Genomic DNA, 24140 nt, shown 5'->3' with positions numbered 1-24140 from the left:
TAAAAAATCTTGAGTAGTAACATGTTCAGAGAATATTACTGCAGAATCTTGCCAGCTGTATTCCTGCAATATGATGATGATCTGAACTCAGCATGTTGATATCTGAATTTGGACATGAACCTACAGCTCCACACTGATTCTCAGCATGCTTCAGTACCTGAAGTTCTTCCTGACACTGGTATGAACTGAAGGAAGCTCCAAAGTTCCAAAGGTCAAGCCATCAACATCATTGCCTATCAAGACATATATGCTCTTTATAGACCAATGAGTTCATTCTGTGTCACTGTACTTCATCTTTGTAACACAGCAATGCAATAGAAAACCGACTGAACACTGGTGCAGCTGCTATGCATAAACTAAAGTGCTGTAAGTAAGCCTTGATGAAAGCTAGTTAGCAGACCATTAACCTTTGCAAAGGACATAAACGAATTTCTAGTGTCTAAAACACTTCTTTGTTATGTCCAGATGAATTCAGCCCTTGCTTTCTCCTCCTCTAGTTGGTCCAATTTCAGCAAATGTATCCTTTTATCATGTCTTTTTCCTAAATAGTTTTGAAATGTATCTCTTTCTTTTGCATTTCCTTTCAGTACACCATTGTGCTTTCCTGTGCATGAGAAGGTTTCCTGCTCCACATTTGCAAGGCATCTTGTCAGAAAACCTTTCTGTCTCATTTAGGACAGGAAGAGTGGTTCCCCACATCATTTTTTCAAGTCCTTCAAATTGAGACTTCACAAGCTAGACTTTTATACTCATGTTTGACCATAATAACTGAGTGCTCCTCAGCTGTCATTTCATCTGTGAATGTTCATGTCACAAGCTGCTGTCTAGGGACAGGTCTGGACACATGCTCCACCTGTTAAACAGGAAAACAATAAATAGTCACTCAGAGAGATCCTCACTGGCAACATGGCCCATATGTGTGTTTTTATTCAGAGTAGCTTTTTTCCTAAGCCCTAGAGAGACCCAAGACCCAATTGTGTAAACACAGATGGAGAAAGCTGAGATGCCTGGGAAATGGAGCCCTTTCAATTTCAAGCAAATCTTGATGAACTCCTGTTTTGTGGGATCTGATAAGAAAACTGAATCAGGAGCAGGGTGAGACACCACCTTTCTCTTGTATCTGTGAGACCAGAGATGACAGTCTCTGTGGCTTAGTCCTCAAGGCCAAAAGTCTTGCAATTTCCCTCTATTTAAATTTCTTACTTTTCCTCCCACAACTCCTCCTCCTGGAAGTCACTTATTGTTACCTAAGGATGGTTGCCAGATTCCCTTCTGGCACCATTTCTCTCTCTTTTCTTCTGTCTTTGCTTATAAGCTACCTTAATCACTTCCCACATCAACTACCACAAAGCTCTTTTTCTATAGCTCTTGTAAATACTTACAGACCTCACATATATTTCCTCTCCAAACTTTGAAGGATGCAGATGATGGCTTAGAACTGAAGGAGTGGAAAAGAGAGTGGTCTGATTCAGATTTCCACACGGCCCAGGCATGGCAAAATCTCCTGCAAAATAAAATGTATAAGCATGTGAAAAAGCATGGTTTGCAACCCTGGCTCCGTGCTATCTCCTCCCTCCGATACACCTCATTCTGCTCAATGATCAACCCTTTCCCAAAGCATAAAGCCATCAGGTTACCTAGAAATCTGATTTTATTTCTTTTCTTTATTAATTTGAATATTCTGGTGATAATTTTGCTACTTACTAAAGCAGAGGTTTTCAACATTTTTCAAACTGTTATATTTTTTCCTGCACAGTACTTTAAATCCTCCTGACAATCAGACAATATATATTCTTATTGTTCAATAGCCTCCTACACGAAGTAGTGCACAGATCCCACAAAGCCAGACACAGCAGGTCAAAATCATCCAGCTAGATTTCTTAGTCACATATTCTGCTATTTTTCATCATATATGGGTTACAAATTAAAGTCTCAGGTGAATGGAGAAGAAATATACTGTTCCCCTAGTTTGAAAAATGTTTTAGTTTTGGGCTTCATATCAACTGCCTGTTGAGTGTTTCAAAAGTAATTGTCTTGTCTCAGCACAGTAAACTCACAATCTAATTCCCATAATGCTAGTGATACAAAGCAGTCAAGGCAGCCAAGATATTTGTGCTTCAACATTCCAAATACACTCTTGACTGCCTTCAAGTAACAATAATTTTATGGGGTTTTTCTTCCTGAAAAAATGCTCAGTGATGACCTAGAAGTGAAAAGTTCCCTGTCTCATTACCATTTCCATCCAATCCCACATGAAATTTACTTAAAAATCTGGCTTTGACTAAGCCAAGAGCCAAATATAAGAGCTACAAGGCCCTGATTAAGAAAGCACTTAATCACTTTCTGTGCTTTGAGCTGGACAGATGCTTTCCCCTGTCAAGGACCATATCAGTAGCTGGAGGAGGATTGGGGAAAAGAGCTTGGCTTAAAGCCTATGAGAATTTACAATCCAGAGATACAGCTGCAGGACCCTGCTAAAAGTACTGGTATTCTAGGATTATCATCTGTCTCTCTTTTTTTTCAGGACTTTCCAGGATACTTTCTCAATAAAACTCAGTGGCTTGGTTTGCATTTGAACACAGAAGCCACAGAAAGACCTGGGAATAATCCTAGGAGCACCTACTTTTCATGGAAAGTGGAGAGGGGGCCAGAACAACTTCTGCCTAGATTAGATTGCCCTTACTAAAAATAGCAAGTCCTTTAGTCTCCCATCTCTCTTGATAAAGCTTTATTTTTACGCGTATGTTTTGTTTGACCTTGAGGGTGTGTTTTTTTTAACAAAAAGGAATGAAATAAAGAAAAAGAAGGGGTGGGAGGACAAAAAAAGCCTCCTTGACACAATTCCAAGTAATACCGAAGATAAAGCTGTGCTGTGGTTTGTTGGGATTCAGTGAGTGAGAGGTTTTATACAGTCTCACCATGTCCCATCTGCATTGTTCAAGTCATTATTTCTTGGCTCCAAAGCATGCCTAACAACACTTCATCCAGAATGTGTCTAGTCCTGATCCACAAAGGAACTTTTCTCTGTTCTCTGGCTTCCCAATGTATTATGCTGATCTTCCTTACCAACACAGCTATAAAGAAAAAACAGCAGTGAAAATGGTCATCAGCACCTTCAGATCACAGTAATTTGATATACTGGCTCTAGCGGCATCCCATTGCACTGTAAAGCATTCTGTCCCCCATAAAGACTCAGCAAGTTCTCTCAATAGTCCATCAACCATAACAATCTGAATTGTTAAGAGTCCATGACTCGGGACAGGAAACAGATCTCCTTTCTTAACATGAAAAGAAGCCTTTATGAGCCAGAAGACACTGTCATAAGTATATACTGGAAACCCATATTGCAATTTGCAAAGTGTGAATATTACTTCAGGAGTGAAGAAGCTGTCTGAGACAAAATTTGTGATGGAGCCTGAAGAAGCTGTTGTAGTTAATTTTCATCTACAAAAATCACGTAAACAGAAATAGACATACAGAGCTTTTAAGGAAATACAACCCAAGCAGAAAGCATCTGTAGTTGCAAAAGTAATTCCAGTTGAATATTGACAGTTGCTTATTAAACAAAAATATGCACGGACACAGTGACAGAAGCACAGAGTTAACATGCAGTTTCAAGACCAGCAGGCAAGGAGGATGTGAGTGAACCTTGCTCGACCTTGAGAAAAACAAACTCTGTAGTGACTCTGGGACTCCAGCTAGTGCTGTTTGTCAATGCAAAGCTGGTGTGAGCCATGCAACGCAATTTGCCTTCCATCCCAAGAGGATGATAATTTCTACTCCTTCCCCTCAATACCAGCTGGGTCCCCATAACTAGCACATTCAGGGTCCAGGAAACCCATGCAGATGTTTTCATAGACATAGCAAAAGCCCTCTCTCTCTGCCAAGACTCACACTGGGCTTTCCATAGAAGCAAATGTATCTGTCGCTTCTAAAGTAATGTGGTTTTGGAGCAGCTCTAATTTAATCTGAAATTGAGAAATTAAATCCTCTGGACCTAGTTGTTTTATTCCTCTTACCCTAAACAATTCTGACAGTAAAATGGCTAATATTTGTCTTTAAACTTGGACTCTCAACCTGAGGCAACCAATCTCTGTAGTTAATTTCACTCCTGAATATGGTTTTGAAAAGTTATTCTTGTTCTTTTCCAAACCAGAAATGCACAGACTCTCAACTCTCAGGCTACTTATAGTTCAAAATAAATAGTTTCAAATTTCCAGACTTATTGGCAGAAAGTCTTTTGCCACATATACACATCCTGGGGCTTTGAATTTCTGACTCTGGACAACAACCAGCTGAATTTGATAGTTAAACTGAGATTTAGGTGCCATGCTTCGAGGGGCGTATAGAGTCCCACAACTGAAAAAGTTATTCAGGGTGCTTACAGATGTTGGGGTTTTTGTAGTTCATACTTGCAATCATTCATACATATCTATGCATTCTGGCAGCTTTTCATCAGGTCTGTGCTACAACGTAGGCTCTTTGAGTGAAATTCATAACCCTTTGAATGCTTCTTTTTAACACTCCAGAGCAACCTCAACAAATCAATGAAAGAGTTTTTCTGAGCAGAAGGATTTTTTTTTTTGAGGTGAAAGGCCAATACAACACCTCTCAGAAAGATACTTACTTTCTGGTCATCAGCAATGGCTGTCACCTATGAAGGTGGGAAAAGGTGATCCAAGTCCTTATGCACCCACCTGTGAGCAGCAGCCACTGCACTAGCAAACAGCAGACAGTGAAGAGCAGATATTTGTCCAGAGGTGGAGGAAGAATCTTTAGCTCTGAGTTCTAGGATCCAAAGGTGATGACTGCCTTTTCTGTCAAAACTTGCACCACGACCAGATCTGCCTGTCCTGACTATCCTTAACTTTTTCAAGTGTCATAGGACAATTCATCTCCAGGCACATCTCTATGTTCATCTCCACCTCCATCCTTCATCTACATAATTGCACCAGGTTTTAAGTGGTTTAGAAGAAATATTATCCTCTCTTGGGTGTAGCACTTCAACAGGGGCCCAGGTTTTGTTTGGAAAGTGATAATCTTTCTAGTAAATATTATTAAAAGTCAGCAAGTTTTATTTCAGGGTTCAGTTCTGGATTTTTGTGATTGGTCCTGGAAATATACCTTTTGAGCATTTTGGCCAGTCTTCCACCATTCTTCGATTCTATGATTCTATGAAATTAAAAATCAAAGCAAGTAAAGCACATTTTTGCAAGCAGATGCACCATCTATATTGCCAATTTGTTTCTTCTTGGAGTCCTAGGGACAAACCCAGGAAATCTTCATTCATTATTAAAATTCAGTGCAGGATCACACATTTGATATTTTTTGGTTAATACTTTTTAAAAAAAAAAAAATAAAAAAAACAACCAACAAAGAGTCTCCTTTTTTTTTTTCAGTTAAAAATTTTCTTCAGCATTCACATGGAGAGATTCCCCAACCTTGGAAACCACTGTGCCATTCTGATGACTTGTTTTTCCCTTGTCAATGGTGATTTTCTTCTGAATTTGTGCTTTTCTTTCCTTGGTAAAGATTTGTTCAGTCCCATCAAGGAGACAAGCTCAGTGTACAGAGATCTGATCCATGATTTCTCATAAAGACAGAGCAGAATCAAATCAAATATTACATTTGGATCTGCTGTTATTCATGGAGCTGTCAAAAGGGCTAAGAGAGATCACCAAAACTTACTGTTATAGGTTTCTATATAATAGTTACATGTATCATGCATAGTCCCTGGTGCCTACCAGCAGAAAGAGGAAGGTCCTTCTAGTGTCACCTTTTCCAAATCACATCTTCAGCCTCTCCTCAGTCTTCCGGCATTGTGAACTTCACCTGAAAAGTTTGACTAGCGTGGTAGGTTCTCCCCTGTGTCTTTGGAAGAACTGCCAGAGAGCAGAAAAGAAAGGGTTACATAATACTCTTATGTGCAGAATTAGGAATATAGTGCAGTCACACAGAAAATACCTGACTAATAATTTACTTTTTATGTAAAACCAAGAACAGTTGTAATAGAAACAATTCTGGTGGCAGCTTTTGCTTTAAAGGGAGCCTGCACTTTGCAAATGGCTCATTGAATAGATCATCTTAGCTATTTATTATGGAATGTGCCAACATTAGAAGAAAGGAATTTGCTGGGCTTCACAACAGGCTAATCTGACTCTTCAGTCCTGTACAAAATCTATTTGCCAAATTATGAGGAAGACAAATCTGCAGCAAGGTTTTCAGTGGTTTGGGGCACTAACTTGGGGTGGACAAGATTAGTGCTTAGGGTTAAAATAGAAAATTATAATAAAGAAATCTTTAGGTGCTATAACAGATATCACAATACTATGCAGATGTAGGTCACAATACTATGCAATGGTAGGTCACCTTTGTAGAATTTAAAGCAGTCTTTGACTTGAACCTGAACTTCTCCAAAGATCAGCAGGCTTTGGATTTCTTTGGTTTTGTTGTGAAGAGAGGCCCAACACACGACAATGAAAGATACTTCAGAAAATAAAGCAGGAGGGGTTCCCACTACTACTAGAGAGGTTGTTGGTAGCTCAGCATTAACTTTTCTAATGTACTTTACATGAGGTATGCCACTCCTCTGGTGACACCTCCAGGCCTGACTTTTCTCCTTTATCTTCGTGTGGGTCTGGGATAAGGGTTCCTCAGGGAAAGGTTTTCATACCTTTCAGCAGAAAAGCTGCCACTATGGTGTGACCACCCATTCCTCTGGATATTTCTGGGTTGAGCCCAAGTAAGACTGCCTAAAAGTTTGGTAATTGATGCTTCATGGACATAACTTGAAATTGTCTTCTCTCCATGCTGCTGCTGAATTATCCCATTGAACCATGACTTTGATTTTTAATGCATTTCTTCAAGGTGCTTTTGTATGTCTTTTCATTACAAAGAGAAAGACATGAAATGAGTGAGTGTGGGCCATGCCATCCTCTAGGGATGAGTCCTCCTCTGGACTCATTCCAACAGTTTCATATCCTTCTTAAGTAGGGGATTCTAAAACTGGACACAGCATACCAGTTGAGGGCTCAAGACAGGAGAATCACCTCCCTCGACCTGCTGGCCACGCTACATTTAATGCAGCCAAGGATACAATTGGACTTCTGGGCTGTGAGTGCACATTGACAGCTCATGTTAAGCTTCTCATCAATCAGCACCCCCAAGTCCTTCTCCACCAGGCTGCTCTCAATCGCATCATACCCCATCCTATATTGAAACTTTGGATTGCCCCAAGCCAGGTGTAGGACCTTGCATTTGGCCTTGTTGAACCTCAGGAAGTTCACACAGGCCCACTTCTCCAGTTTGTCCAGGTCCTCTAGGTGACATCCCATCCTTCTGGCATGACAATTGCACCACTCATCTAGGTGTCATCTGCAAATCTGCTGAGGGTATAATCGATCTTGCTGTCAATACCATTGATGAAAATACTAAACAACACTGGTTGCAGTACAGACCCCTGAGGGACACCAGTTGTCATGGATCTCCTTCTGGACATCAACCACTACTCTCTGGATCCAACCAATTCCACCAAACAGTCCACCCATCAAATCCATATCCCTCCAACTTAGAGAGAAGGATGTCATGGGGAACCGTGTCAAAAGCTTTACAGAAGTCCAGATAGATCACATCCATTGATTTTCCCATGTCCACTGATGTGATCACCCCGTCATAGAAAGCCACTAGGCTGGTCAGGCAGGCCTTGCCCTGGTGAAGCCATGCTGGCTGGCTCAAATCACCTCCCTGTCCTCCATGTGCTTTAGCATTGCTTCTAGGAGGATCTGTTCCATGATCTTCCCAGGCACAGAGGTGAGGCTGACAGGTCGGTAGTTCCCAGGGTCATCCTTTCTACTCTTTTTAAAAATCAGCACAATGTTGCCATTCTTCCAATTACCAGGATCTTCCCCTGACTGCCATGATTTTTCAAATATCACAGAGAGTGTCTTGACAACTCATATCAGCCACTTCTCTCAGGACCCTGGGATGCATCCCATCAGGTCTCATAGACACATGTTCAGTTTCCGTGGGTGATCATGGGCCTGATCTTCCCATACAGTGGAAGGGACTTTTCCCCCCTAGACCCCATCTTGTTGTCCATTGGCCAAGGAAGAATGAGGAGAGAGGTTGCCAGTGAAGACTGGGACAAAAATGCTGTTGAGTACCTCAGCCTTCTCTTTGTCTATTGATACAAGGTCACCATTTTCGTTTATCGGGGGAATACACTTCCTTTGACCTTCCTTTTCTGGTTGACCTACCTGTAGAAGCCTTTCTTGTTATTCTTTGCATACCTTGCCAAGTTCAGGTCCAGCTGCAGTTTGGTTTTCCTGACCCTATCCCTACACAATCGGGCAGCATCACTATACACTTCCCAGTTTTCCTGTCCATTCTTGCACTGCCTGTGCAGTTCCCTCTTGCTCTTTAGCATGACCAGCAGGTCTCAACTCAGCCACTCTGGTCTCTTTGCTTCCCTGCCTGATTTCCTATACCTGTGGACCAAGCACTCTTGTGCTCTGTGGAAAGTATCCTTAAATATTTGCCAGCTCTGTTCTGCTCCCTCATCCCTGATGACCGTTTTCCAGGGAGTTCTTCTGACTAACTCCTTGAAGAGCTGGAAGCAGGTTATGATATAGTGCCTCTGTTTGAGACCTACATCTCATGCCAAAAAGGCAAAATCCTTCAGAGCCTCTGCCAGTGGAAATCAGGGAAAAGCTACCCTTTTATGTTCCATGTTCAGGGTTCACTGCAACCCTAGGCTAAGTTTTCCTACTTGCTACTTTCCTTTTCCTCTCCAGTTCCTTGCTTCTTCCCTGCTCTACAGTCAAGGATCAACCTCCTTGTCCCAGAGTGGCAAGTTTCCACATGTTTCCCTATCAAAAGCATACTGGCACTAACACAAGCTTTGTGGCATTGGCACAAAACTCCTAGTAGCAGCAGCACAAACCAGCGTCAAACTCCCATCCCACCCAATGACTGGTGGGATGACTGGTGAATGACTGGTGTGTTCACCCAGACAGATTGTCAACTCAAGCTCATGCAATGTATGGTCATAGTACCATATTGTCCTACTGGTCTTAAACCACAAGCTTTGACAGCTAGTGGCATGTACATCATGATTTACACCACAACCTGTCTCCCACTTGCTCCGGTTTACTACCTTAGCATTGCAGACCGGTCCCCACAATTGTGGCAGTGACACCAGCCATGGAGCCATGTATTAATAGGTGCATCTGTGTCTTCCAATGTCGCTTCCTGCTACTGGAAGGAGAGAGAGAAAAATAACCTGTGCTCAACATTGCCTCACCAACCATGACAAGGCCCTGAAGTATCTTTTGATTGCCCTTGGACTACACAGCTCAACTTCATCGCCACCCACATGGAAGAGCAGTAATGGGTAATAGTCTGAGGTCTGCACCAGGCTAGGAGGTTTTAGTGATGTCCTTAACACAGGCCCCAGGGAGACAGCAGATTTTCCTAAAAGAAGGGTCTGTCCAGCATATTGGACCCTGTGTTCCAATCAGAAAAGCGTTGCCTATAACTATAACCTGTTCTTCCTTCCTCATGAAGGTTGTCACGATACGGTGGTGAGGCCTTTCTGACCTTGGTAACTCCTGTGGTGCAGATGGACCATTATCCTCATCATCCGTTGACTGGTTTTCCACATCCAAAGCCTCATACCTTCGTGTAGAGGCACCTAGGAAGGTGAGATGGGCAAAGAGAGGGTTCACTTGCGACCCTGATCATGAACTTGCCACTATTCACTCCTTTCCTTTAAGCTACTGCCTCCAGCCTGGCAGGGGAAGGATACAGGATCCCCTTGATATTGTTTTTTTCTGGTGGTTGTTCCTGTTTATGGGAGGGCAGAGCATGGCTCCACCAGTCTATCTCTTTCTCAGACTCCCTGATGTTCCCTCACCTTTCTCCTTCCTCTCGTAGCTGTGCCACCAGTCTGAGCAGATAGTCCACCTGGTCACACAGCTGTTCTCACTGCTGCCATCAGATACCCAAGATGAATTCTGCTGTGTGGAAATGAGATTTGTAGTCCCTGCTTCACATTTTTAGAACAGGAAAATGCCTCAAAATGGGATCCTTAGGACTAGATTGGAATGACCTTTCCCTCACATTTCCTGATCTGCATTTTGGGGAAAAATTTGACAGGAGATTTCAAAGAAATCTGCCTCAAATTCTCCTTGAGAACGGGTGCATTTTGAAGTGGCATTCTTTGGATTATTTTGTTCTGTACCCTGCCAACCTCTCTCTAGATGGAAAAAAAGGGCTATAAAAGCTACTACTTCTTTATCTTTAGGCCAAGTATTGAAGTGTTAAAGCACAACTCCTAGTAACACGGGTTACAATAAAATCTGAGGTTCTTTAGTTCACTTTCACTGCTACTTTATAACATTGGGACCCAAAAGATTGTTTTGCAAACTTAAAGAGGGACAAGTGTCCAGTAAACTTTTTATATCATGTGAAATTTGAAAGCCTTAACAGCAGAGGCTTAGTAGTAGTGCCTCACAATGCTTGGGCATTTAATGAGTTCCATTTTATGAGTCTGTTTATCTTGGGGGCAATAAAAGTATATATGAAAGGGTCAAAGTTAGGAGACTGTAGAACAACCTATCTTGCCAGGGTTGCACACAACATATCTAGTATTTTCCCAAGGGAAGATAGGTCAGGTCTGCAGCCATGGAGTGTTCAGGGTGATTTTTAAAGGCCTTCCAATAAAAGAGTGTACTGTTAAGCTTCTTTTTTCTTTCTTTTTTTTTTTTTTAAGTGGATGTGTAGGGAAACAGAGACAGATACTGGCAGGCATCTGATCTGCAACCTGTGTGGTTCAACGTACAAATGCAACCCCAAAGCAAATTGCCAGTGTCTGGCTCCGGTGATGTGGTCCCCACTCCTTTTATCTCATGATTTTTGTTTTCCATTTTTTCCCATCAAGGGTAAACGTGACATGAAATCAAAACTTGTATAGCTGATCTCTAGGCTGCCATATGAACTTCTAGTTAGCTAATTATTGGCTGATATTAGTATCACTGCAATTATCACAGAGATATCTCTGCTCCGGAGACCTCATTTACATACAGCTGAAGCAGAAGTGTCCCAGAAATCCCAGGCAGGCAGTTAGTTTCCTAAGTCAGCTTGGCTCAGCCCCTACAGAAGCTTAATTCCTGCAGAAATCTTTTTTTTTCAAATCTATGAACTCTTACCTCAAAGCTTTGCTGGTGTTGCATTTCCTCAGACAGATGTTTTCAAAATATATTTGTGAGATACAAGTAAGGAACATGACAACAATTTGTGGAAAGCAACCTCCATCTCATGTACCTCTTGTCTATGGGATATAATTCTTTAATACCTGAGAAACTTTTGATCACTTTCTGTTGTCCTTCGCTTATTAAGTAAACCCAATGTGTTTTCAATGACTTTATTGGAAGTGAAACTCTTGGAAATGACTGGAATATGGAGGTATGGCAAGCCATGCAAAAAGCAACTATGGACAGACATCCTAGATAGCCTTTTTGTGCTGTCAGTGTCCCAAACCTTTTGCATAGCCACATACTGAAATGGGTCCTTATATTACCTGTTCTATTGCCATCCCTAATGGCTTTATATGTGCACTGAATAAATATCATTAAAGTCTTAAGCTTATTGACTACTGACTCTTGGCAGCAGCCCCGTGGGCTCATGGGTAGTGGAGAATGAGCAGCTGGATTTGAGCACTTTTTTCTTTGAGGAACATCCCTTGCTGCTCTTGACCTCAGTTGTACCTTGTCAAGCTGCAGATGTTACAAGAGTGCCTCCCAGCTACCAGCGGGTGGCTGATGACTAACTGGGATATCTCCTGTTTTCCAGGACCAGCCCCTCCTCGTCAGTGACAAACCCACTGTGTTGGAGCTGCTGTCCCCAGCCTTTCCTGCCTCTCTGGTTGGAAGCAGCTGGGCTTTGCCAAACCCCTGATTCATGTGGCTTGGCACTCTCTGTTCATCAGAAGCAGGAGCTCCATCCAACACATACTGCTATATACAAGTCAAGCACCAGCCACAGTGAGGACTGGGCCAGAAGTTGGCCCACAAGTTCCTCTTTAAGCTTTAGGAGGTGGGTCAGTAGCCGCAGGGACAGGGTGACGGGAATGCTATGTGCTTGTAGAAATAATGAGCCAAGCATTTGCCTGAAAAGGAAGGGAGGCAGCGGGAGTTTTACAAGCTGCAAGGGAGGTAAGGAAGAGGCCAATAGAACAAATATGATGTCTTTTATATACTTGTTTCTCCCAAAATATTTCTCCTCCTCATCCCTGCTTTGTAGCTCTGTTTTTTAAGGCTAGAATGATAACCTCTGTGCCTGCTATTAAGAAGACCGTGCACAGGTTTTTCTCCAGCCCTCAGCATGACCAAGAAGCAAGCACGCATGGGAACACAGAGGGAGAAGACTGGAGGGGATGGATGGCTGCCTAAATTGTCCTTCAGAGACACTTTTGCGAAGCTGTGGTGCAACATCTTATTTTTCTTGTCATTGCTACTATCCATTACAAAAAAGTCTGCTTATGTTCGTTAAATATCTTCTATGCAATCTCGTGATGCAAGGGAGGGTAATATTGGGCAGGGGTCGAGTCCCAGGGATTTAGCCACAACATGGCCCCAGCAGCTTCCAGGCATCCCGCAGCCCTTCTGGGAACCATAAATCCCCCTAAATGCCCATGCAGTTGAGGCTGGGGTGGGGAAGGGCCAGCACTGAGGGAAGGAGGTAGGGGTGGGAAGAAGTGAATTGCAGCGCTCACACACCCCAAGCAAGCTGGGGCTTTCTCAGCAGCAGAAAGAGCCAGCTTTCGCCTCCACTCCAGCCCACTGAGGCTATGCAAAGCACAGCCAACTTGTTTCCTGTAAACAGGCTGCTGTTCCCAAAGCTATGGCAGTAAGACAAGCCACTGAAACACGAGCGAGTCCAAGATTGGGACAGGTGCCACTATTTGTGATGGGCTGAAAAGCTTCACTTCTCCCCATCCTTCTCCAGCACCCTCTTTCTCCCATGCTCTCACTCTCTTTACCCTCCTCTTTAGCTGTCCTCCTTTCTTTACCTCCTTCCCAGGTCTCGGCACAAGAGGGACCTTTGCAGCTGCAACCTTATGGTGAAATCACGCACATCATGGACTCTTTGCAACCCACATGGGCTGCCCACAGCCAACATTCAGGACATCTGTGATGTTATAACTGAATCTGAATAGGCCTTTTCTTAGTACCTTTCCATTCTGGAGAATGGAGTGTAGTATTATGTGGCTGTACATATTTCATTCCTGGGTGAAACTTGGCAGACAAATTCTCTTCTGAGAAATATTTTTAAAAAGGAGATAACATAGCTTCATACAAGACCTAGCAAGCCCTCCTGCCCATCCATCTCCTCTCTTCCTTCTTCATGCTTTTGTCCAATGATGAACTCAGGCTGAGTCATTGGAGGAAAGGAGACAACATACCAGAGTCATGGTAGTGATCCATCTAGTCCCATATCCTGCTCCTAACTAGGTAGCAACAAGTGATTTTGGGCCATTAACCAATGTCAGCTCCTAAGATTTCTTATAGGCTACCCCACTTTCTTATTTGCCTCAGCTGAAAACATGAACCAGGTGATAGGGCCTTTGATATCAGCTGTGGCCCACAGTTTAGGCATTTCTGCTTTAAAGGACTGGCGGATCACCAAACCCCATGATAGTTCATGTTTTCCTTGAAACCTCAACACCTGGACTCCTTGTTGTTACCAGATATCTCTGTTTTATTTTCTTTATAAATTGGGCATGCACACAAACATTAGGATTTTTGACAAATGCCTGATGATATAAAAAAAAAAAATTATTCAAATATCGAAGTGCAAGCAAATGTATCTTGGATAGGCTCATTTCAAAAAGTGTGTGTCTATTGCTGTCAAATCTTCTGATTTTTGCTAGTCTGGCTCATGGCAATTAATCACTTACTAGCTGGCAATATTAGGGAGAGGATGAGCTGGCAGGAACACTGATGGATTCCCCAAAAGAAAGACATTGCACCTTTGTTTCTCACCAAAACACAAATTCAGGATATCAGGCAACATTACATTGTGTAACTGTGCAGGGCTGGACATGATGTTTGAAGCCGGCCAGTGTCAGTGTGCAGGAAAAAATGAAGTAGGGTCAGGCTCCTGGCTGTCTGAAAAGCAGGTGGATTATCTTTTGTGAGTTAAAATTCACTGACGGTTGAATTTTAACCTTGTTCTGTACATTTGTAGTTGATAAAGAGGAAGGTCCTCCTTTCTTGCTCAGAAACCAGAGAAATGAACACACACAAAAGCTCAACCAACCACATAGGATTCTTTGTTTGTTCCATTGATTACAATACATATTTTTGTGACTCTAAATCCTGCTCTCAGATGTCAGTGGCTAGCAATTTTTCAGTATTCTTTCTCTCCCTGGACTAGATGGGCCTCCAAGGTGCCATCTCCATAGCCCATGGGTCCATACTTCCCTTCTCTGGCCTCTATGTTCCCTATTTTCTGTTGCTAAGGAGAGTTAAGAAGGGTTCTGTCACCATGACAATGCAGTGTTATACCTGGTTTGGAATATGAGCAAGTGCCTACGACTAAACCTTTCCAAGTCAAAACCTGCCATGCTGTCCTCAGTCCTCTTCCCCTGATGACACACATTGGGCGTGAAAGACATTTCGATATGACTAGAGCAGGAAAAAAAGCCTGATTAGAGCATGACCAAAAGGCCTTCCCTGGGCAAACTGAGTAGTGGTCTGTGAGGAGCAATCAAAATACACCCTGACTCAGAAGAGGTCAACAAACCCTTAGGCATGGGTGGATCACTGCAAGAAAGAGTTAAAGATCAGGCCTGAAATCATCAGCCGTGGAAAGCGCAGCCTTGAAAATTGAGGTCGGGGGGAAAATCCAGCGGCTAATGATACCTAAAAGGGTACAAAACTTTCCCCGAGGGCTGGGAATCATCAATCCTGGAAAGGAAACATCATGGAAAGAGATGCAGAAACACTTGGACACCTTCAGAAAACACCCTGAATAAAGTAAAAGACAGTGAAATGGTCAGGCTGGGCTTCTTCCCCATCCTAATCAATCCCTTCTACTCTGGCTTCAGAAGGACCCCTAGAGAAAGCTGTTTCCTTCCTTCCTATCTTATAACCTGGCACAGATTTGGGGCATTCCCCCAACTTTGTCTGACCTTTGTTTGAGAGGATGCTTCTTATCCAGTGCCTTGGAGGTCCTCCAGGTAGCTCTTTGTTTTGTCTTTCAGCAGGGATTCCACAGGATGCCACAGTTTGATCCGGCACCTGCACTGAACAGAATAAATCATGTGTCCCTTAATGCATTTTCTTTCAATGAGGAAACTGGGGCTTACTGTTTCAGAGGATTTCAGGGCTGTCACTGGATGAGGAACTCAGCATCTTACCTTGTTAGTCTGCAAGGACGCGTTTACTTCATACTCACCTAGAACATGAGGCCACAGCACTGCTTGTCCCTGTGGAATTTATTCTATATGAACACTGAATTTTTTACGCCTTCTTTTTGTTGTTGTAACCCTAGAGGAGATGACCTTTAGCAAGAAGGATGACATTTTGCTTGTTTGTTTGTTTGTTTATTTTTATTCTTAATGCCACAGTCCACTATTGGAAATTTGGAATAGTAAAATAACCCTCCCTATACTTGCGCACTGTGAATCCAAAAACAAAACCCAGGACTGGGCAAGCTCCAGATGTGATATGAACCTCTGAGACTGAAAATAAACAGCCAGAGAGCTGGCTGGGAGTAGCCGTCCTCCCTCCTGCTTGAATCCACGAAGCACTAAGCCAGATGGGGCAGGCTTAATGCATAGAAGCTGCTGATTCTCAAACCAGTGCTGTCAAGGTGGGATGTTAAGGAGGAGGAGGGACAAAGTTTATTTGTGTATCTCATTTTTAAGTATTTGGAGTTCCTTTCATACTTGGACTGCTTTCTGCCATGAGACAAAGCAGATGCCATTTGCAGGATGCTGTACAGCTAGATAGTACATAATGAAAATTTTCACCAGCTCTGGAGGATCTCACTATAAACTGATCTCATAAACAAATAATTCATACTTGTCCCAGCAACACCTCTGAAAACCACTGCAAAGTAGCCTCTGTCACTCTTTCTGCGTGTCTGAAATGCGGTCAGGAGCACCATGGGAGCTGTAATGCACAGGCCTTGAGAAAACATGTGTCTGGACCATTATAGTTAAAATCCTGAGTAAGAACTGAAAGTTTTGGCCTTTGAAAGGCATATTGGCTCTGGTTTGGAATGGCTTCATTTCTAAATAAGCATTGCCCATGTCTGGCAGAGTGTAGAAATATACTGTTCTGACTCAAGAGGTAGGAAAATAGGAGGAAATGTCTCTGTTTGAAAAATTAGACCATAATTTTAGATATAGCTGTTCTGATCCTGGCATGATTTGTTATGAGTAAATCAATGTGTTTTTGGCAGAGAACATGAAACAAAAAAAAAAAAGAAAGAAAAATGAGAGAGAGAGAGGGAGAGAAGAGAGATAGAAACAGAGTTTTATAGAGAAAACTAAACAGAGAGATGCCAGTTTGTGTTAACTGTATCATGGATTTCAAGTCACTGGTACTCCAGCACATTGACTTCTGCCTTTTGATGTATTCAGTACAACCAGGCAGAAGGGGCTCAGCACAGAGATTCTAGAATCTTGAATCCTGGTTCTGTGTCTGGCTCAGACTTGCCACTGTCTCTCCAGCTGTCTCAGCCCTTGGCAGTTCTTTCACTTTTCCTCTTTTTAAAAGGCAACATTTGGGACAATTTCGGGAAAGGGCCAAAGCTACCACCAAGATCAGGAAGCCTCATTCCCAGGACAGGCTACGTATCTGCTGCTGAAGCTCGGGGAAGCAGTAACTGGTGCAAGGACACAAGTGCAAAGGCTTGGAGCAGGGAGTGTAAGCCATGGAACCTGGAAATGGGGTCAGGAGCCTAGAGGACAGAGTAGAAGGCATAGGCTTCTCGTGTGCATGAACTAAGCACCTGTAACTATGCCTATTGTCCTAACTAGCAACAGGCAAATCCCAGTACCAAAGGAAAATGGGGATTTGGACTAAATATTGCCAAAGGTGTAGCACTGCACCGGCCTGCTCACTCTGCTCACATTGCTAAACACCCCTCAGCTGACCAGTTATGTTAGGAGGAAAAAATACTTTGGCAGGTCAGCACGGTGCAGGTATGTTATGACAGCTGGAGAGGAACTTCCTGAGAGAGTTCTTCAACTTGGATGGACATAACCGGAGAGGCTGAACTGAGGGAATCCCCATTTATAGTCTCTGCATCCCTAGGCTCAATCCCACAACAGGAAAGTGAAGAACCACTTAAGAAAATGTCCCAGATCTGGGAGGAGACTTGGCAGGGTAAATGTTTCCAAAGGTCAGATTCTAGAAATCTGGTTAAAGTGAAGTCCTGGAAAAATATACAGGTCTGCTGATCTGCATCATGAAAGGGTGGCTTGTGTCACCCAGCAGGGTGGGGAAGGCAAAGGAAGAGCCCAGAACATGATTCACTTGGCACTATCTCCATTTCCTCTGTTGGAGCCTCACTAAGACCTGTGAAGCAGGCAGAGTTGTATACCTACCTCTGGTCCTCTGTCATGCATGGTCTTGAGGAGCAGTACAGTCCACAGTACAGTGGAAGACGATGGAGCTGCCCTTGCCCACACCAATGAAAGTTCTAGCCCAGCAACAGCTAAAAAGTGTAATTCAGAATCTAGTTTCTAAAAAATGGCTTGCAAAGAAAAGTAAAGAAACAGCAAATTTGCTGAGAAGATCTAGGTAGGAAGAATATTGTTTCCTCTCTTTGTGTTTAATGAAAATATGGTTTTAGACTATGCAAACAGAACATTTCTAGCAGCCACATGCAGATAGGTCTTTGCTTTTCCATTCTCTGCCTACTACTATAGTTCCATGTAGCTCTTTGGCTCTGTAGAAAAAGCCTGAAAACCCAAGTTAGACCCATAAAAAGTTACAGTCTCATACTTAGATCACCTTTAGATATTCATACCCGTGCAATGCAAATAGTACCAAATGAGCAATAATATTTGTAACATAAGCATTCTTAAGGCAATGGCCAAGATTTACAGGAGTGGAAAGATCTTTACAATCTTGTTGTAGAAAGAAGCAAAAACATTTTACTCTTTTAGAAAGCCTGTCTTTCCTCATTGATGGTCAAATCATACCCACCTTAAGCAGACCCAGCAATACTAGATAAAAATAGGGAAAATCATAGCATCAGAGCTGAGGTCAACATCTGGATGGACTTAGACTTCACAAAGGAATTCACTGACTCATTGGCACATGTGAGGGCTGTCGTCTCCTCTGAAGCATTTAGTCCTTAATCACGAGAGCCCATTGGAGTATGGCTTGGCTTTCAAGAATATTAATAGAGTAATAATGCTATGAAAACAGAAAAAAACATGGCAAGAAACTGTGTTGTTCCAAAAAAAAACCAGTATAACTCTCCTTACATATACATACACATATATATGCACACACAAGGAGAGAGTAGCCAAAAGACTCACACAGAAAACTAACAAAGTCACCATCTGGGTGTTTGAACAAGAATAGAACAGGAGTCCCATCTGTGCTCTGACCCTATCTCACCTTCAGGGATTCACGAGTGGTGAAAAAGGTCTGTGGAGTGACCGAGGTCTCCCTGTGACCTCAGTGGGGTGTAACATGGATTCTCCCGGCAGGATATCCTTACCAGCATGTCCTCACTGCTCTGGGCAGTGATGCCCAATCTGGGGAGAGGGAAGGAAAAGGAATAGAGTAAGAGATGATGGGCAGGGCTTTCCTGTTGCAAAAGTTTGGAAGAACATAGGCTATAGTGTTACTTCGGACAAAATGTGCCTTGAATGAATCGCTGCAGGCACAATGCCTTCCCTCACACATGCAACACATCCCTCTCCTGCTTCATCAGAGAAGACCCATGAGCAACCAAGAGCAACAACTTGCAGATTCATGCCAAAGCATGCTGCTCGGTGCAACATGCTCACTAACCTGGGCTGAATCCTTGCCTTGATGCTCCTTGGAGACCTTTGTCAGCACATGGAGCCTTACTGCCAAGCATGTGGAGAAAGGGCTCTGAGCTGGTGAGCCATCCCATGCATCTGGGCCCACAGTCCTGCACTCTTTCACATTATACATGAACTTCAAAACCTCTTGAAATTGATGGATCATAAATGGTGACTGGAAGTGATGGAAAACCTAGTGGTCATGACTACTCAGTTGCTGTTCTCTGTTGTCTAAACCAGGTTTTTATGAGGTTCACTCCTTGTGATCAGGAAGATTTGGTAACACCTACTTTGATTGTCCTATTGCAGTGAGCTCATGATTCACAAGGCCCTATATTGCATTCCTTACAGAGCTAAGGAACTTCTAGCGGCAGTCCCTATGAAGCAGAAAGAACTATAAATGCTCAGGTATCATCTGCTCCATGTGGGAAAGGTCTGACAAGAGGAAGAAATTTAGATCTGACTTGATTTTGTTTGATCAGTTCCAACAGTTCCTTCTGGTGTCCTGCCCTCCCCAGCCATGGTTTCTATTTACCCAGAAGGTAAATCACTAGCTTGCTCCAATCTACCTGTTCTGCTCCCATCTGTCACCAGCCAGCTCCAATCATGTGTTGTTGTATGATCTTGAGAGCCGTTTTCTAGGCAGCAAAAGATGGCCTTTTCTGGTTAAGGATAATCGAAGCAGCAGTGAGTTTCAGGCATTTATACACAACAATCAGCTGATCAACAAATTAACAGTTAAATATTTCCAGTAACTTATAAGGCTGTTTTGTTCTCAGACTAAGGTTGAACTGCTACTCTAGGACAACCCTTAACCTTATTCTGACAAATTGTCCCAGTCATGGACAACCCAGAACATCTTGATGTGCACCAACAAGAAGCTCTCTGAGGTCACATTCTAGGGATCCCACAAATAAAGAAGGAACAAAATGCATCCAGTGCTGTTTATTGCAAGTCAGTTGTTGTGTCAGGCTGCTTTTCTGCCAGGTTCTTCCCAGAAAGCAAAATTGTTTGTCATGCACTTGTGGTGGAAGCTCACTTCCTGCCTCTGTCTCTTCCTTGCTGTGCTGCTTACAATATTGCCTGTATTTTGCCATTTCTGCTTTCAAGATCTCTGTAACAGGATGGCAGCACCTGGCAGAGCAGCCTGTTTCTCCTATGGGTGGTCCTTCTCTGTATTAGGTGGTGAGTGGACACATATTTGGCCTATCTTTAGAGTCTTCCACTATGACATATTGCGTATTTGCGATGCAAGTCAGTTTTGCCGTATGTGGCTATTTGGTTTCCATCACAGTATAAATTGCCTCATCATTGGTCTTTAACTGTGAAAGAAGATCTTTGCCTTCCATCTCAGAATCCATGAACTTAGCCACAAGGCTAAAAATTTACCTCTGGGCTTTCACTTCAGGGTTTTTGCTGTGTGAGGGGGAGGGCAAAGACAGTGACAACTGAGGTGTGTAATCTTCTGAATAGAAGTGAAGCTCAGTAGCCCAGAGCGTACCCATGTAATGCTGTCTTCTCTGAGGCTCATCCTTTATAATCAGCTCTGACATGACATGACAATGAAAAGGAAAAAAGAAACAGGGAAGTTTGTCAAGGATAGGCAATACAGACTCGGAGTTGGTTTCTATTATTTCATTTTCAGTCCAAAAATCTCTCCCATTAAAGCACTGATCCCTGTCATGTAAGAATTAAGTGTCAGAAAAGTCAAACCACCCTGTAACTACAAGATTAATTTTTTCTGCTCTCTTATTGAAGTGACATATGAATACTATGAGGTTACTTCTATTGTGCAACTGATGTATTGTTATACTACATAGCAGGATGGAGCTGACCCTAGAAACTCCCAGCACACAATAAATTGAGATCTTCTTTTGGAAATGACGCTAGCAATGTGCATCTCAGTAATGATAGCCTTTGGGCCTTGTTCTGGAGTCACAGGGAGTTTATGAGATGTTATATTCTCTCATTTCCTCCCTGCTGAAACTTCCCTGGGAAGGTCTTTCAGCATCAAGATGTGTCACTTCCAAAAGGATATTTGCGCAGAGTCCATGACAAAAAAAAAAAATCAGACTGCTGATCTGAAGGTAGGCAGAAGGATCCAGTCTAGAGCTGGAGCTGTTCCCGGGCTTGTGCCACCTGGTCTGATTTCATGAAAAACTGCTTTCAACACATCAGTCACCAACTAAAGACGTTTTATGTAGACAACATAGAGTTTCTCCTGGGAAGAAGCAGCTGAACAGGACAAAGAATGAGGGCACTTGGATATCTGTCAAGCAGGAGGAGAGTGAAAGCAGCACTGATCACAGAGCTGATCACAGTGCTAGAAATTACAAGGCTGGATGTGAGTACGAGGGACCACATGGCAAACTTGCATTCATTGTGGTCACAAGGTTATTCTGCAGTAAGTATTAAAACTGATTGAGTATGATCAGATATCATTTTTCATGCTTCATCAGTGGGTTCTGGTTTTGTTTCTTGTCTAAAGGCTATTACAAAAAAACCAAGCATGTGATTCAGCCAGCCTGAGGTGCGATTTTTTTATAATCATGTCTACAATACTGCATTGTATCCAACCTTGTCCCACAGCATGGGAACATTCACAGAATTAGACCACAGCACCTCATTTCAACACAGCCACCCTAATATGCTGAAGGTCTACATACACTTTAGATCAGTCTACCTATCACATATCCCAAATGTGAGGAAATCTTAAAGAGGAATGAGGCTAACTGCTCCACAAATCATCCAGAAATAGACTTGTTTGGAAGAGTAAAGCAGCCTAATACAGCTGCAAATTCTTCACAAATCTTTCCTCTGTTCATTAGTGCAAATTTGAGAGACTGGCAGTAAAAGGGGGACAGATGAATGACCAGAGCATCCACTGCACCAAACCTTGTAGTATTTTGTTCTAAAGCTGTTGCTGAGGTGTCCCATGGTTATGAAATGTGTAATGAAACTGAAGATCTCTATCCACAGACAGTAAGTCAACTCTCTGCTAACGTGCTTGTAAATCAAGAGCCAGTTTCTTGCCATCAACAGTTATCCAGTACACACAGCTGCAAAATGGGCGTGAGATCACATGCAACTCACTAGCACCTGGGTTCTTTGGCTTTCTTAACCCTTGTGATCTGTGACATTAAGCCACTTTGTTTGTATGATTGATCCAATGGGCCAAACTCTTTTTGCCCTTTCCCTTCTAAGCCAAAGAAAGTCATGAGGAATATGTTTGTTCCACACTACTATCCCACCTTTACTCTTTTTTTTCCCCAGCATGTAGTCTTAAGGGCCATCAGAAGAGAAGTTTAATAATGCCTACAGGTTTTTATGGTTCAGCGAAAGATAGCAATGCACATCTTTAGGCATTTTTTCAGTGGCTCCAGTCAAAGATCTCCTTTGTCTAAATTATAGCATCGTTCTTTTAAAATAGTAAGTTTATTACTTTTTTAGCGTGAAGTATTTTACCATTAAGGAGACCTCCACATGGAAAAAAGTGCATTTGGTCTTTTATAGCAAGAGCAACTACATCAAAACAAAGACAGAGGTTTATATTGTTGTAGGCAAAAAGTGGTTTCTCATTGATTTTCATACTTTTGCTTCATTTTTAAGGCTACCCAAAAAGCATGCATGATTAAGTGCAGCTTTCTGGCCATGACTGGGAAAGTAAAACAGTAGAAATCCATAAACGGGAAATAATTACTCACTAGTTTGCAGTCAGCAGGCTTAAAATCGATAGGAGATAAATATACACTGTGCAAGAAAATTAAGTCGTCTTTTCAGTTGTAGTCATTGAGGGTGCTAACAGGCTCATGTATGCATAAAGAGATTTAATGAATTATAGGACAAAAATCTATGAAAATGGCACAGATACCATTTCAGTCCAGGTCCGGCCAGTGGTGCAGGATTGGCATAGGAACACAGAAAAGCCAACAAAGACTATCTCAGAAGCAGGAGTGGAAAAGTCCTACTGTCCTCATTATTCTATACATATTGTCAGAAAAAAACCCAATTATTTATTGCAGAAAAGGACAGGGAGAATCAGTGCCTCTTTTCTTAGGTGTTGGCATGAGCAGAAATGCATTCTCTGGTCTTTCAAAAGCACCATGTTCAGTGTGCTACCCCTCCCAAACTTCCACCAGAGCTGGCGTTATTTCTTCATCCATGCTTCATCCGTGACTTTAAAGCTATTCCTTAGCCCTAAATATTTTTGTTTGTTTTCTACTCAGAAACATGCTTCTAGGAGACAGAGCCTTCAGAAAGTGTCATATCTTTCATTTTGTTTGTAGGGCAACTTTTTGGAGTCCCTTGTTGATTATGCCTGTTTACCTTTTGTGATAGCTGTGTTTCCTGGATGGCTGCCACGTGTTTTTCCTTTCTAGTTAATCTTACAGCAATAATTCTGGCCTCCAACAGATACAGGGTGTTTGCCCTCCTGGCGTTCAATAGGGCCCTAAAACATAAACACTTTTTTCATGTGTTTCTGGGTACATCAGTGTTCAGAAATCAAGTTTCTTTATGAGTAGCAGCCATATCAAATATTCAGCATTTTTAAATCTCTGCAGACACTCTCTGTGAAGTTTACAAGTGACTTTCCACACTTTCCAGGAAGAAAGCTGAGAAATCAAAAGCACCAGGTTGCAGGAGCAAAAACTAGTAACAGAAACAGGTAGCCAGACATATAAACAGGTAACCATTTAAAAGTCATCAAAAGAACTTTTCAGGCAGAGCTAACGTTTCATAGCATTTCAAACATTTGTTTTATGCTGGATCACAACAGGCAGGTTCGATCATTTGTCTGTCCACGACTTTCCTCAAGGTACATATTACTGACTTGGAAACCCCACTGGCACTTTTTAACTCTAGAGCTCCATCATCTTTTTCCTTTTTCTTTTTTCCTCTCTGTCTTGTGCTGTTTTGCAGGTTCAGATTTTGCATTTCTATGAAGTGCCTGAGTTTTCTGTAGCTCCTTTAGTCCCACACGATGCTCTAGGAATGCTGTTAACAGAGTAAGACTTTTCCCTGACATCAACACTCAGCAATGCTGAGCTGAGAAAGCGACAGATCGTGACATCTTTTGTATTTG

The 24140-nt window shown here is 42.5% G+C and overlaps 1 long non-coding RNA gene across 2 annotated transcripts; it reads right to left on the bottom strand.

The window, feature by feature from the left end:
- Positions 1-1384: 1384 nt before the first annotated feature.
- Positions 1385-19722, bottom strand: LOC128852533 (uncharacterized). 2 transcript variants are annotated; one of them, XR_008450434.1, is made up of 5 exons: positions 19627-19722; positions 18645-18784; positions 15194-15302; positions 5745-5882; positions 1385-1504 (listed from the first exon to the last, which is right to left on the bottom strand). It is a non-coding gene; the product is annotated as an uncharacterized LOC128852533 (long non-coding RNA). The 2 variants fall into 2 exon arrangements; XR_008450435.1 differs by lacking the exons at positions 1385-1504; positions 5745-5882 and adding an exon at positions 13887-14168.
- Positions 19723-24140: the final 4418 nt, after the last annotated feature.

Source organism: Cuculus canorus, chromosome 6, assembly GCF_017976375.1.
Source record: "Cuculus canorus isolate bCucCan1 chromosome 6, bCucCan1.pri, whole genome shotgun sequence".
Lineage (NCBI taxonomy): Eukaryota > Metazoa > Chordata > Aves > Cuculiformes > Cuculidae > Cuculus > Cuculus canorus.
This window is presented reverse-complemented; position numbering and strand designations above follow the sequence as displayed.